A 15,994-nucleotide genomic window follows, 5' to 3' on the forward strand; every position below is an offset into this window, starting at 1 on the left:
ATCATGAATTATTCTTTGAAAGAATAATTTTGCCAGAGTTTTTGTTGTTTACCGATAACATAAAAGTCTCTTTTGAATGGAATTCGAACATATTAGAAGGCAATCGATGTTATAAAACCCTGCAATGTAGAAGAAGTCCATTCATTGGTCTATTTGTGAGTTGGTGAATAATATCAATTCATCGTCATTCGGTCATGCGATATTCATCTCTCAGTAAATAGTGATTGATCTGTCGAAATTAAAAAAAAATAATTTAAATTCAAATCTAAAACCACTGATCCATCTTTTGTGTAAACATCTGGGCACATTCATTGCACATCTACGCATTAATTTGTAGCGTTTGATGAATGTTTTATTTTAGGCATCAGTTGAGATGAACACGCGAATAGTGTTTGCCGTTTCGGAAGAATCGTTATGAAACGCAATTATTAAGCAAAACATTTCAGATTCATGTCGCCTGAGTTTCTATTATAATTACAAGAACGTATGTATGTATTCACTAGTAACAAAAACTTAATAGGCTCATGAATGTATAAAGCGCTGACTATAATTACGAGTATATTATTTAGTTCTTATGTTAAAAGTTGTTTCCTATATCTATTAACAAAAATAAAGTTAAGGCCATTCTTTTAACAGACAATTGATCCCAGCAGGGTTGGAAAATAACTATCGTATGATAAAGAGAATTGTCAAATACTATAAGCAGTTGCCTGAAACATAGTCAACATCAAGTCCGCTGGATAAGTTTCGGGTTGTTGAGATTTTCAAGAAAAAATATTAATCAGGTTAGAGCGAGCAAAAGTAGTCACTTCTTCGTCTCAGAACGAAAAGCTACGACTGAAAATTTCAAATATTTTATACGGCAATATTGGTATCTAATTCGTTCGTTTTTTATCCTGGCTTTAAATATAATCGTCAAAGTAGGTGTGATCGTACTCCTATATCATGTCCAAATATTGCAAATAATGCTTATTAAATGATGTTTAAAGCGAGTAATTTCAAGTCATTAACAACATTACTGTTCCTTGATAAGTCGATGATCCCGGATTATCAACATCTGTATGATGCAGCACAAAACGGTGGCCGAATGCTAATAGTTCTATGCGCACGTAGTAAATTTACATCCGCAAAACTATTGTATTTGTTGGTGAAAATGAGGAGTAGCGTCTTAATGACACAATTTATCTGCTTTCGACGAGGTAAGCGTTGTTATGCCTCGATAGAAATGTATTAGTTTCCTTGAGGAGCGAAAATACCGATATACAGTGTGATGACTGATACGAAAGGCGGTTGGGCTCCGCAAGTGAGGGAGCAAAAACTTAAAATTCAATTGTGTTATATTCTTCTTGAGTTTATCCATCAACAACACTGTCAGTTTGAACATATGCGGTGAACTAGTGCAAATAATGTGAGTACATAAATTGGAGAATTAATGTTTACCCCTCAAAGACAGTCATCTTACCTAGGGATCACGAATGTGACCCGAAATAATAAACAACTCGCAACCTTGCAAGGTGCGATTTTGGGGGAATTTTAAAAAGCAAACGACCAATCTAGACATGGACAGGTGACGCTGTCTTGATTGATTGGGTCGGGGACACAACCTACGATACACTGCCCTGCACTATTTTATCATGTGCAGGGCCGAAACTAAGTTAGTTATTCATTCAGTCGACCAGTGGTTCAGTTCACTCTCTCCACGACACTCCGTATTACTAACACCGCACTTTTAAGAAAGAAAGAAAGAAAGAAAGAAAAGGTCTAAAAACCAATTTGCGATTATATGAACTCAAGATTTGTGAACTATATATATATATATATATATATATATATATATATATATATATATATATATATATATATATATGACAGCCCCTTTAAGAAATTCGTTTCTTATCGTTGAGCACTTTCCGTTGAATTAAAAGTCGGTCAATTTAGCTCTTATGCGTAGATCATCGTATAACGATTTGATCACTGTCTGTCTGACGTAATGAACATTTAAATTAAAATGTTTAAAATTCAACGCTATTTCACACGGTTAATATGATGTCTCGTGTCGCGGGGTTCGAATCGTTCGACTGGTAGTAATCGTGACACCCTGCACTGAAGAATCCCGAAAGGATGAAACACTAGTGTCTGTAGGTATTTAATTATTATAGTAAAAAAATAATTATATATATATATATATATATATATATATATATATATATATATGTTTGGAAATTTATCAGTACAATAGAAGAAGCTGAGTTTGTTTGTTTCTTCTGTGCACTGTGTGTGTCCTACTGGACGGCGACTTGTGAATTACTACTTTTTTTCCTCATTAGACAACCGACCAGCAAGACGATGGTATATCAATCCTGACGCGAGACGATGGTATATCAATCCTGACGCGAGAGAAACTAATAAGCATTGACCGTGAGTGAAAGATTGACCAGCGCAACCAACGGTTCTTACTACATGGAAAAGGTCACATCTGATCATTGTCGATCAGAATAATTACTCGGACGAGATCAGAGATCACAACAGTATGGAAGAGACATTTTTATTGCAGAATATATCATTTATTTTCTATGATAGAAAATATATTTCCATATTATTGGGATTGTTAGGATTACTTTTCTTTTCTTTAGCGTTATTTTCACAGTGTAACCCAAAACCTTTTTCGAGTGCATCCTTTCAAACTCAGGAAACATTTTGTTGAACCCTGAAATCTGCGCAAAATTTCGCACGGCACTATTTATTAAACGAAATGGGAACGTGTTCTCACTCCGCCATCTATTTCATAGTAGAAGTCCTGAATAATTGGAAATTGTATTCTAAGTGTGTCCTGCACTGAGGATTGAACGTTTCAGAAATGTGTAACGTACAATTTTAGCAAATAATCTATCTACAATGACACACTTCTTTATTTTAATTATTTCAACCTATCAAATAGACATTTATATGTGTGTCTGTCTCCGTTGACTCAAACCTAAAAATGTATTCATACACACTGATGTCAGAAGCACATTTAAATCGAATACGACACATATCTCGGAAGTTATGGTCTTTTTCCAAATAGAACATGTGTGTACATTTTTCCAGTGAAATTAGTTTAATTCAAACAGCGAACAATTATTTATAGGTTTTTCTACTTTTCCAAATAATTGCAAGCGACAGTGTGTTCTGGAACCCATTGTTTAACCATGCGTTTTTGTTGATAACGGTCTGTGGCTTTCTCTTGAATGTGAATCTCTTCAGGTTTCAAACACTGTCTGTGATTACTGATTTAATGTTTCGATTGCATTATACACCATTGTGCTTTCCATTGCCCCATATCATCCAGAGTAACTTTCGTTCAAGAACAACATATTGAGGTCACTGTGATTTTAAGAGAGTTCGGAATCAATACCATTTTTTTGGATACTTTCCAAGTATCATTCATGTATGTTTCGTCTGTATGTCTATATGTACTCTAGATCATTTTTAACTTATTCTCTGCTGATAAGCTTCATTTTTATGTATTTAAGACCTGTTTTTATTGTGTCAACGTTTCACATAAGTGTCGTGATTTTGATGCTGGAAAACGTACAATTAATGTTAATGTGATATTTCCAACGTTTCGAAACGGAGTCTCATACTTTTATATTTACGCCGTTGTCTTCTTGTTAAATATCAGTATATCTAGTATTTTTTCTTTTTCTAATTAAAAACATAAAGAGTAACTTTCTCTTACATAAAATATTAAAAAACATTTCTCGAAAAAAAAAAGCTTTCTTTATGACTTGTTTTCAATATTTATGCGTTAATAGACAGAACAACTACACACAAAAAACTGTCTTTCTTGAAAGTTTTATTTAAAACCCTTTGGTCACAATTAAAAAGATCATTGAAATAAAATAACATTTATTCATCAATAAAAAATCTTCTTACAAACAAAAATAAATATTTCCTTTTAAGACGGTAGTTTAAATTTGGTTTGATTTTCTGTTATTTTCTTGTGTATTTTTGTATTGATTTACTTTCCAAGTGTTTCTGTGTATCATAATCATTTCCTTGTAGGAGTTTCACAGATAGGGAAGGCCCAGCCAGCCGTTTCTGGTTATACCCCTTATCAAGCAGGCACACCCGAGTAAATTTTTAGAAATCGCAGGTCTGTAAATGCAGAAATACCCTTAAGTTTAACACATTTTCCAAATGTTACATGTAGCTATCAACTGATGTTCTTCCAATGTATTCATTAATATTCTCAAGTGTTGCCTCGTGTAAGAATGTAACAATTTCTTTTACTTTTTCATTTCAAACTATCTAAGACAACAGTCTTAAGTACGCAAATCAGTGACAATCATGGCGGTGCTTTCTCGTCGCAGTCTTTCCATCATCCTCAGTCCTTTCTGGCTTTTGCGGCGCATGTCGATAAAGATGGTTATTTATGCATTTTTTTATGTACGGGATCTTAATTTATAATTTTGCCGCTTCAGTAGTTGAGTTACGTTATTTTTTTGTTGTTGTTTTACTTCTATTATAGTTACCATATAACGAGTTTGCGTTCGTAGTTAATGTTATTTTTATTAGTAGTAGTAATAATAAAAATAAAATATTCGCCTTTCAATGACACGCATACTTTATACAAAATTAATTTGTGTTTAAGACAGTGTATTTGGCATAATATTGCGTGTATTAATATCTACAGCATTCATACGCACGGATATTCGAGCATATGAATGCTGTAAATAATCACATCAAGTCAGGCAAATTTGGCAAGGCGCCTTTAATAACTCCTTAGCACTCGGTAACCTCTAATATTTATTGATTTCCGGAATAATCATCTCGCCATGTTACCCTAACAAAGAAAGTTAATCGCATCGTTTAAAACATTGTACATTTAAAGGCAGGACAAAACAACAGGGTTATTTCCCCCTATTTATCTGAAAGGTTAACGAGTGCATTTTGGGATGCGCTGCAGCTTATATTGGCGTGTATTGTTTGGTGTCGCTAATTGATATTTTATTATTTAAACTTTGATTTAAATCTAATGCCAAGTCTAAATCTGCATAGCTAATTGTCAAACATGATACATATATATATATATATATATATATATATATATATATATATATATATGTGGAACAATAAATTATATATATATATGCATATATATATATATATATATAATTATTTTTTTACTATAATAATTAAATACCTACAGACACTAGTGTTTCATCCTTTCGGGATTCTTCAGTGCAGGGTGTCACGATTACTACCAATCGAACGATTCGAACCCCGCGACACGAGACATCTCTGGCTCGATTAGCGGAGGCCGTATCCATTCGGCTACTATTAACCGTGTGAAATAGCGTTGAATTTTAAACATTTTAATTTAAATGTTCATTACGTCAGACAGACAGTGATCAAATCGTTATACGATGATCTACGCATAATAGCTAAATTGACCGACTTTTAATTCAACAGAAAGTGCTCAACGATAAGAAACGAATTTCTTAAAGGGGCTGTCATAATTATTTTTTTACTATAATAATTGAATACCTACAGACACTAGTATATATATATATATATATATATATATATACATATATATATATATATATATATATATATATATATATACATATACATATTAATCATTTGTCATATTTTAAAACAGTAATTTACGGACATGTACGTTTCGGGGACCTACCCTTCTTTACCGAATCTGAACTGTTTCTAGGAGCCGAATCCCGTACCTTATGTATTACAATCAAGAGAGTAAACCATTACGCTACGATACCATAGGTAATTTTAGTTTTTATTTTTATCACTCATAAACTTGCGCAGATGAGTTGTTAATGGTTTTAAACAGAAACACGGTAAACTTTGCGTCTTCACCTTGAGCATCGAGTTTCTGAGAACTTTTTTTTTAACGTAAATAAATAACATTTTTTTAATTAGTCATTATATTTTAAAAGAGTAATCTAGGGACACGCGTGTTTAGGAGACCTGCCCCTCTTCAGTGTAGTTTGATTGTTTGTAGGAATCGATCCTTATGTATTACAGTCCGGTGCTTAATCCATTACGCAACGATGCCATAGATAATTTCTTTGTTTATTTTTATCACTTTTAAAATTACGTAGATTTGTTGTTGATTTTTTAAACGATAATATGGTTAACTTAGCGTTTCACCTTGAAGATCGAATTTTTTTAAGAAATCGCCGAAAGAGAAAGAGAGAGAGAGAGACAGACAGACAGAAAGGCAGAGAGACAGAGAGAGGGAGAGATATTTGGAAGTTTTATACCTTGAAAAGTATACACATTTTTGGATAAAAATGTAATTTTTAGTAATTCATATTGTGTCGGTAGTGTATTAAATTTGGAGTAATCCTGCTACATTTTTATCAGCTCCGGTATTAGCATGTAAGTATATTCCGTGAATTATAATTTTACACAACTGGACTTCATCAAAGCGTGGAAAAAATGAGTTTCATATCTCACCAAACAGAAATGCGAGACATTCCTAATATCGCAGCAAGTCTTCATTTTTTGTATTAACAATGCGATGCTCTTTGTGTAAACAAATCGAGTTTATGTATTCTGACGATGGCAAAACATCGCTATTTCACGCCCGCACAGCACTACTGAATATCGTAATGGTTCACAGACTTGACTGTCGTCAGGGCGGTTGTGTTTCAGACCTGGCTTGAGGTAGTTGCCTGATTGTTGTGATACAGCGAAGCAGTACTGTCTGTGGATGACTATATATATATATATATATATATATATATATATATATATATATATATATATATATTAGTAATTGGACGATTCCACATTTTTTCCTGATACCGATAAAATTACGTACTCTGTTCTAAATTTCCGATTCCGATACGATTTCCGATACCGATTCTTTTAAAATTAATGACCATTTTATTTGAGATTTCTTTTTTTTTATTGTAAATTTTCAAAGTGCCAGGAAATTTCCGCGTATTTTTTCTAACATATTTCCCTTGTAATTGATTGAAAATTGAAAGACAATAAAAGATTTATTTTGATTTTAAAACCAAGCCAGGTTGTATCAGTTCGTCGTTAGTGTACAACATGCTACTTGAACGTTTCCATAAAAATAATAAAAATAGTCGACGATAGAAAACGATAAAAGATGAAAGCGAGGAAAGTACAAAATATTAAACAACGTCAATAGCATTGTTACGAACGAATTTCTAAATAATGTTACTGTTTAGAAAAACATTTTTAGGATGGTGAGGGCGTGGCCCTTGTTAACTATTCGGTGACTTCTCTCTGAATAAAGTTAAAACTTTCTTGGCAATTATAAAAATTGATTTATATATATGTATACCACATAAAGCTAACTGGTTAAATAAAAATATTTTAACATACAAACATTGTGTCCGAGTTGATTTATGTTTACTATTGTCGTTTGATTTTCATTATTTTTTATTATGAGAAACAGGTTTCTACCTACCATCTGGTTACTTGTCTTTCTTATTAATTGACGACCCAGTACCAACACGGTGATTTATCAAACTTAATTTTGTTTTAGAATCGAAACATCAGCTTCGGCTTTGTTGCATGGGGTGAACTTTTTAAATTATAAACATGTTTTTTCATACTTAATTCTATGTTTATTGGCGAGATGAATTGATAACGATCCTTGAAAACAAATTTTATTCAATTTTATTCGTTAGAAAAACTATTTTTCCGGTACGCCACACAGAAATTAATCCAAATGTAATTTTGCTTTAGAAAAAAGCATCGACTTCAGCTCTATTGTGGGATTTTAACAAAGAAAAAAAAACGTGAATTTTCGTATGCACTTTTATGTTTATTCGCTGGATAAAAATGCACAAATATTTTTTTGTATAAATTTGTGTTTATGACGGGATTTTATTTGGCTCACTGGCGTACATTTTGGCATACTTTTTAGCAAAGCTAAATAACGGATTGCAATTATTCGATTAAACCCAGACCTTCAACTTCAAACGTAGATCCTCACCACCATCTTTCCTTCTTTAACATCAGGGGCATACGTTCCAACCTTCCCGAGGTGCAAACTCTATTATAGTCAATCATCCCAGCGAAAATAACCCCCTTCGTGACACACAATATGATTTCCGTTCTGTTAGATCTATAGCACACGTGCTTACAGTTTTATCTTAAAGGATTAGCGAATCTGTCGATGGAGGCTTTCTCTGCAGGGCAATTGCTCTTGCCATATCAAAGGCGTTTGACAAGTATAGTACACGGCTTTATTTCACAAGATCTCCAGCTATGGTATTGCTGGAAATGTCTTCTCAATTATTAAATCATTTCTCTCTGATAGGTCTATAAGAGTAATCGTTGACGGGAAGAAATTAAGGCTGCGGGCCCTCAGGAGTCCATCCTGTGCCCAACTATTGTCCTACTCTACATTAATGATCTTTCAAATCACACCCTTAAAGTATTCGTAGACATTTATGCTGACGACACCACCATCTATGGCAGCACATCAAAGACAGTAAATGACCAAGGTCTCTCTGATTCTCGTTCCTCTGATCTTGAGCGCGTGGTACAATGGGGAAAGACGTGGCTGGTTTCCTTTAACGCATCAAAAACGAAGCCTCTATCCTTACATAATCAACGCTCTGATGCCCATCTGGCATTAATTGAAATGAATGGTTCTCCTCTTGGGAAAGTTTCATGTTTAGATAAGCTTCAGGGTCTAAGCTTTACCGATCGAAAATGGAACACGTATATCAAAAACGTTGCCAAATCGCTGGGAAAATGCTAGGATCCTTCTACCGCTCCAGTAGATATCTCACTCCTGATGCAATTCTCTACCTATATAAAAGCCAGCTACCGCCAATGATAGAGTACTGTTGTCACATCTGGGCTGGAGCTGCTAGAAGCTGTTTACCCTGCCTTGACAGTGTTCAAAACAGACTTCGTAGCTTAGTGTGGGATGCCCTTTTCTCTTCCCTGCAACTTCTTTCTCACAGAAGAGACGTTGCGAGCCCGTCTCTGCTTTATCGTAATTTCCATAGCAGGTGCTCGTGTGAGCTTCAATGCATGGCCCCCTCTCGCCAAACTCTCTTCCTTTGGCCTGCTTCCCAGGTGACTACAATCTGATTGTCTTCACGTCCAATGTAAACAGGTTCTTGATGAACCGTACTCCTATGTAATCTAAGTTATAAAAATCCCAATACCTTTGTTGCAAACACTATAATCACATTGACTAATGTATATCCATTAACCATAATCCTCAAGTGGCTTTCAGGCCTTGATGAGTCGTGATTAGTGGCGATTCCTTTGTAATTTCTTTTTTAATCAGAAAAGCATTCCTAATATTAGGAAAGATATCTGTTAACTATTCTCCACTTTAGTTTTTTGAATAAGTATTCATATGTTTCTCACAATTAGCAGTTCAGCTCAGCTTTGCTCGGGCCTTAATTTCTGTTCATAATTTTATGTATATATATATATATATATATATATATATATATATATATATTATAGATTTTGACTCCTATCCAGGTAATCTACATGTAAAATTTCAAGTGTCTAGCCCTAAAATTGGCTGCAGAGTTTGGTAAAATATGCAAAAGTAAACTCTTTACACTTTGACCTCTGGGCAGCCAAATTTTCGTCCCAAAACTGATTTAAAAGTTTGCTGCATAGACATGTAAAGAGGTCAAAGTGTAAAGAAGGTACATTTGCACATTGCAGAATACTCTTTATGTAAAATGTCAACTGTTTATACCCCAGGATTTGCTCAATAGTTTGATATAGACTACAAAATTTAAATCTTTTGAACTAGAATTTCGTCCAAAATTCGATTAAAAACTTTCCCTATGTCTGAATACACGTTATGTAAAATCCATAATGTTTGGACGAGAAATTGGATGAGCGATCAAATTTTTTTAAACTTTGACCCTAATTTTGACCCATTAACATTTTTCTGTAAACTCAAATCAAGTTAAAACGTTTGACCCATGCCCAAGGAATATACATCCAAAATTTCAAGTGTTTAGACCAAAAATCGTCATAGAAGTTTGGTAGCGTTTTCTTTTATATTTACAATTCTGAGTTCATAAGTAAAAAAACACGTTCTCACGTAAATATAAATTTCACCCTGTCTGAACTTTAAATGAAATATTGCCGGCAAATATAATCTTACTAAAACATAATTATATAATCTCTAAGGAGTTGGACTTCAGAAGAGAATTGAAAGCAGAGGAAAATAAAAAATAATACACAATTATTAAAAACAGTATGATGTAATTACACTGTCACACTAAAATCGCGCTTTTTTCCGCTGGAGCGCAGCCCTTGCAAAAGCAAGTTATCTCCGTGTTATGCAATTATTCTTCTGATTTGAACCCGGTGTGTCCCGTGACAAAATGCTAGAGAATCGTTTAATGAAGGTTTTAGGAATTACTACGCTTTTCACATCTCATCACATAATGAGAATACATCTGAAATATTCCTGTCTTAACTGGATATATTACTTTTTATGTCATAAATGTAAATACGCTTCTGCATTTCTCCCTTTTATTCTCGTAATGGTAACTAACTTACACTGTTCGATATCATTGCTTTAATTTCGTGTTCGGTGTGCACGGTTGCTCTTCTAGAGTCATCAAAATGTTAATTTTTGTAAAATATTAGTAACGATAATCAAACTGTGTGACTAAATTGTTTTAATGACAAATATTTCAGTTTAAAAATGCCCGTCTTAGTAATTTGTTTGCAGTGTATGTCGGTAGCCTTTTTTTTTTCGAAAATCGCAAATAGAAATGTGTGGTTGGTGAGCCGCGTATAAGTCTTGGATGTATGTGCCTATTAAATTTTAATGTGCCTAAAATGATACCTTATAGCAGTTTACTAATCTCTCAGTTTTGAAGCTTGTATATTATCAGAGCCGACATGTCTGTGTTAGCTGTAGTCCTATTGGAATAGGTTTGTCTTTTATTTTCATAAATAACATAGAGTGGATATCCAGTCTTAATCACTGCATTGATCGCACTTCGATTCCTTAACTTTAACGTTATATTCTTGGATCCGTTCGAAAAAAACTATAAATATATTTCCAATATTGTTCTTTGGTTTTGATAGTAATTATGATGCCGTCCAGTCAGCTATATTTATGTAATATTTTACTTAGGGCTCACCACTTGTCAAAATCTGCAGGTTACTCTAGGATAATGCTTTAATGTTAAGTAAATCGTGAGAGAAAAATCAATTACGGTTGAATTTAGGTACGGCTAAATCATCTAAATGGATGACAATAGGAATTTATTCACATTATATTTGATGCCGCTGCGAAGTATGTATCAGCATACATAGTGTGGGAAAAATAAAAACGGACAACACACGACCTACCTGTGAAACGCCCACGTGTCTGTCTGTCATGCGCATTGAACAGGAAAAAGAAAAAGCAAGATGCCGTCTGTGATATTTCACAGAAACGGTATCATGTAATCCTGCGAGATTCACGGGGGTGAATGTAATATAAAGCAGGTCGCTTGGAGGTGTGGGGAGAGACCTCTCGCTGTTCAGACGCTAAACGGATGACGATACAAGACAGACGATTACTCAGTGTATTGGGACGAGTGAAGGATGTTACAGTAGTACACATAGTGTCCATGATTTGTTGGATCTTTTCCCGAACACGAAACATTCGAATTCATATAGACTCATGAGTGTCTATGCATGTTAATTTTAAGCTACCATCATGCACTTGGATGTGTAAATAGACATCGCTGAAGTCAACTTTTAAAAATATTGTCTTTCTATTGAGTTTCATAAATACGTGAACCTGGGTTGAGAGAGAATAATGGTTATCTCTTAATGCTGCATTGAATCCAATAGATCTGTCAGCGCTGACACATATCTCATTTGAAAAGACAAGACAATCTCGATAATGCACCTGCATTTCAAGCCTTAGGGGATTTTCTTAAATATTTCTTAAATTTACGAATAGATAGTGTATTTTTCTTTTATAAAGGTTTTGGCATTTTCTACCACTTCTAATTATGCCTATTTTTGCGCACCTGCTAAAACTTCGGGAAATCATTTTTTTGTGTGTAAAGCTTTGAACTATTCAGCATCTGATGTCATGTTTTCGACTTTCTGGAAGAAAGTCTATATTAAACAATTTCATAGGTTACACTTATTCATACAGTCCGTTCTGAATGTTTATTTCTTTTTTTAGAACAATCACTCTTAATATTTTAACAGTTCTGTTCAAATTTACTGGTGAATAAAATTTTTTAATTAAATTAATAACATTTCCAGTCACCGGTAGGCTGTCTGAAATGTTTTCTGCAAAATTAGTTGTTTTTTTTAGTTTCTCTCACGTATGAACATGTATAATTGTAATTGCACTGTCTTATAGCATGGAAACCCGACGTTGTCCGGAAATTAATAAGGATCAATTAATGCTTCACAGTTCTAATAAGTTTTGTCAGCAAAATCAGTTAAATTATATATTCGTCTATCAAATCAATTCGTTGGTGCTCTAGTTACTTATCAACTGCGGTTCACCGGAAGAAAGTTTTACATTCCTCTTTGCAGTTACTTAATCCACAATTTATTGGAGTGTACGTTTCATTTTAGAGAACATACAGTTGGTTTTATGATTTATCTTTTCTATTTTAACTTAAATAAAAATTAGCATGCAAAATTTAGCACGACGGTTCAATTGTGAGATATGCAGAATCATTCATTTGCATAGTGCTCCCGGCTTATCAAAGCACCTTCCGTTTATTTTACACACCGAACACTTCTGCTTGTGTGGTAGATGAACTTATCAGATGCGTTTTTTTATATTGGGATGTATGAAATGGTTAACTCCGCTCATCAGAGATATATCGATATAAAACCTATCTAAGAATGTTTTTACGCATGTGTTTTATGTGTGTGAAACTTCCAACAAATCAGCGCAGCCGTTTCAGAATGCATAGGAAACGAACTCACACACACTGCCGAAGTATTTTTGATATATAAGTAGAGATTACATATTTGCATTTATTTGCCTTAAACTTTTTGTTGGATCTTGTCTGTCGGATTCTATTCTATTTTTTAAGTTTTTCTTTTTGGAATTTGTTTCTACACTGCAAGATTTCATGACCTGATACGGCAGGTTTTATTCCAAGCTGAGCAGAATTTTTTATCATTTACATGGTGTTGGGGTAGTGTTTCATTTTGTTTCTGTATAATCCACTGGTTTTAGAAAATGTGTGTAAGCATTTCTTCTCAATTCCAGAGGAGTTATAATGAAAATCTTGTTTTATATTTTCTTTTTCTTTTTTTAGGGAAGAAATATTTGTATGCATATTTAACTTTTTTGTAACGAAGTCACAAACATTATACAAATGGCCAAGCTGTGGCATGAGTGTGACGTCAAGCAAGATCAGAGGTAGAAAACGTATCTATGCGATGAAAGCTTTTAATATCTTGTCGATGCGATAATGGAATTTAATCACGTGATGGCGAGACAGGAATTCTTAACCATGTTTAAGCGAAAAAGGAAATGTTAAGCAATTTTAACAAGGTTGTCGATCAACTGTGAACAGGTAAACGAATTACACACATAACCGCTGATTATATATGCAGATTACCAAAATAAAATGTTAATTTACCCAAACAGGGAATATCAGGAATACGAAGATACTCTATTGGTTTTTAAAATACGTGTCCATGGCTTTGTGAAAAAAAAACAGTGATAAATACCTTCTTTTATCAAAAGAAAATAAACTCCTGTCGATTGCTTGTTCTTTGTGTCTTTGTGAGACTTTAATACACAATACCAGGTATGTGCTAAAATATAACAAGAACGTTACAAAAGGTTATGTCGTGCTGTGATGATCGGTTTTTTGAAAAAATCATCACTAGAGAAAAGTTAGATATAAGGAAAAGAAAAAAAAGGAACCAAACGGAGAAGCAAACTTAAAGAAAAATAAGGAATTACACCGGTCTGTGCGTATTTATCTTTGGTTCTGTTCTTTTCTTCTGCACTTTTCAGTTTCTCCAAGAATCTCATTACCGCAAAAGAAAAACTCGTAGAAACAAAAGGAAGCGTATTATAATAGTTGATAAGTAAGTTAGGGGAGTAAACGAGGAAGTATTTCTTAAGGAGGTGCCGATGGATTTTGCTGGTGATTTCACGAAGGCATCGCGAGACGGCTGTGTTGGTGGTTAAAGGCACATTACTTGCATAGCGTGCGTGCCATGGTGATTAAAACAGGCAGACGCACGAAGTGTCGACAAAAGACTCTGAAAGGATTTTTAATCGCAGGCTTGCCACAACAAGAAAATGCTGGTCTGTTCTGTTGACTGAATGGGGTTCAGTGGGGAATTTTCCCACCGCCAATAACATCTTTCCTGTTAAATACAAGAGTTATTTTATTATAAATCGTTTATCTATCTATCTATCTATAAAAGTTAGACTCTGTTTGAAGATACTTCTCAACCTATATACTTAACAAAGTTTTGATTTACAGACTTGAAACTTGGTATATCGGGTTTAAGATATGGGGAAACTTTATAATCGGTTTTTATCCGAACTTAAATGGCGCTAAAGAATCAAAATTGAAATAATGTACGCGGGGGTCAGCTGATTGTAATCTATATGCTTTATCACGAATGCCCGTGCGTGAATCGTTCTCATGAAAGATTTTTTACGTCAAGAATAAGTAGGTTTAAAAACTATTTTTACAGAACGTGTCAAGCTGGCTTATTGGTTATCATACTTAACTTATTGTCTTTAGATTATGGTTTCGATCCCAGCTTTAATATCTTTTACTTACAAGAAGTGAACTGTTTTGAAAAAAATAATAATCGCATGCACATGGCTCAGTGTATTTTCGTTTTTACTGCATTTTTAAAAAAAGAAATTAAGTTTCTTTTTCACCAAAGGTATTTTTGTTTATAATAGATAAGAAGTTTTCATTAATTAAAATATAATATTTATGCATGTTTTACAACTGGGCAACGCCGGGCAGACTGTTAATGCCATAATAAATTTGAAATAGTTTCATGTGAGTTTTACTATCATTTTCTTTTGATTTTATATACGAATTTAAAATTAAAAATTTTATATGAACATACTCATATTTTTGTTAATTATTATTTGCACTATTCAAATGATTCCAAACTCCCAGAAAAGAATATGAAATATCACTAGTTTTGTTTTTAATTTTACGGTATTCTTAACATGAGTTACGTTGAGTGACTTAAAAATTGTATTTTAATTCATTTTATTGAATAATGTTTATTTTAAACCGTATCGGGTGCTTTTATTTTTCGTCATATTGTTACTAAGATTGTTATAACTCTAAAACCGAACAAAGACATACTAATCTTTAAAGTCGTCTTTAATTGTCTTTGCGATAAAGTAAGACACTTGATGTTAACTTAAAAGTTACTGTTTAATCCTAAAATCGAAGCTCTTTATGGGAATAAGAAGGAATGATTGCATCGCTGCTGTTGTAAAAAAAAATACTATCCACTAAGCATTTAAGGTACTTAGAATTTTCGGAAAGAGAAATGGAGGATACGGATACTGGATTTATTCGTAACAATACGAACATTGCCGAGAGAATTTGGGCTACGAATGTCACTTAGTCATGCGAGATAAAGCTGGCAAGGAACTTAATAGCAGCCCCTTTTACGAATGAAGTAGCTTAGAGGAATGTATAACAGAAATTAGGAGTAAAAGCTTGAATAAATTGTACTCGCGTTAGATGAGAGGGATGCCGAAGATAAATGACAAGATCTAACCCTAAGGCCGGCACAACGGTACTGGAATGTGACAAAAAAGAGTATGCAATAATTGTTGTATATGTTTATATCCGATTAAGCTAGAGAAAGGGATAATATCTATGGCTCTTCGGGGCAGATATCAACCGAAATTGTCTCAAATGACAACACCACAGAGAGTTGAATAAGCACAGACCCGCAAACAGTAAAATGAAAGCTCGAACTAACAATTCACTTAAATATATTTTTTTAATTTATT

This window comes from Euprymna scolopes, chromosome 7 (genome assembly GCF_053919585.1).
Source record: "Euprymna scolopes isolate OS-2025 chromosome 7, ASM5391958v1, whole genome shotgun sequence".
Classification (NCBI taxonomy): Eukaryota; Metazoa; Mollusca; class Cephalopoda; order Sepiida; family Sepiolidae; genus Euprymna; species Euprymna scolopes.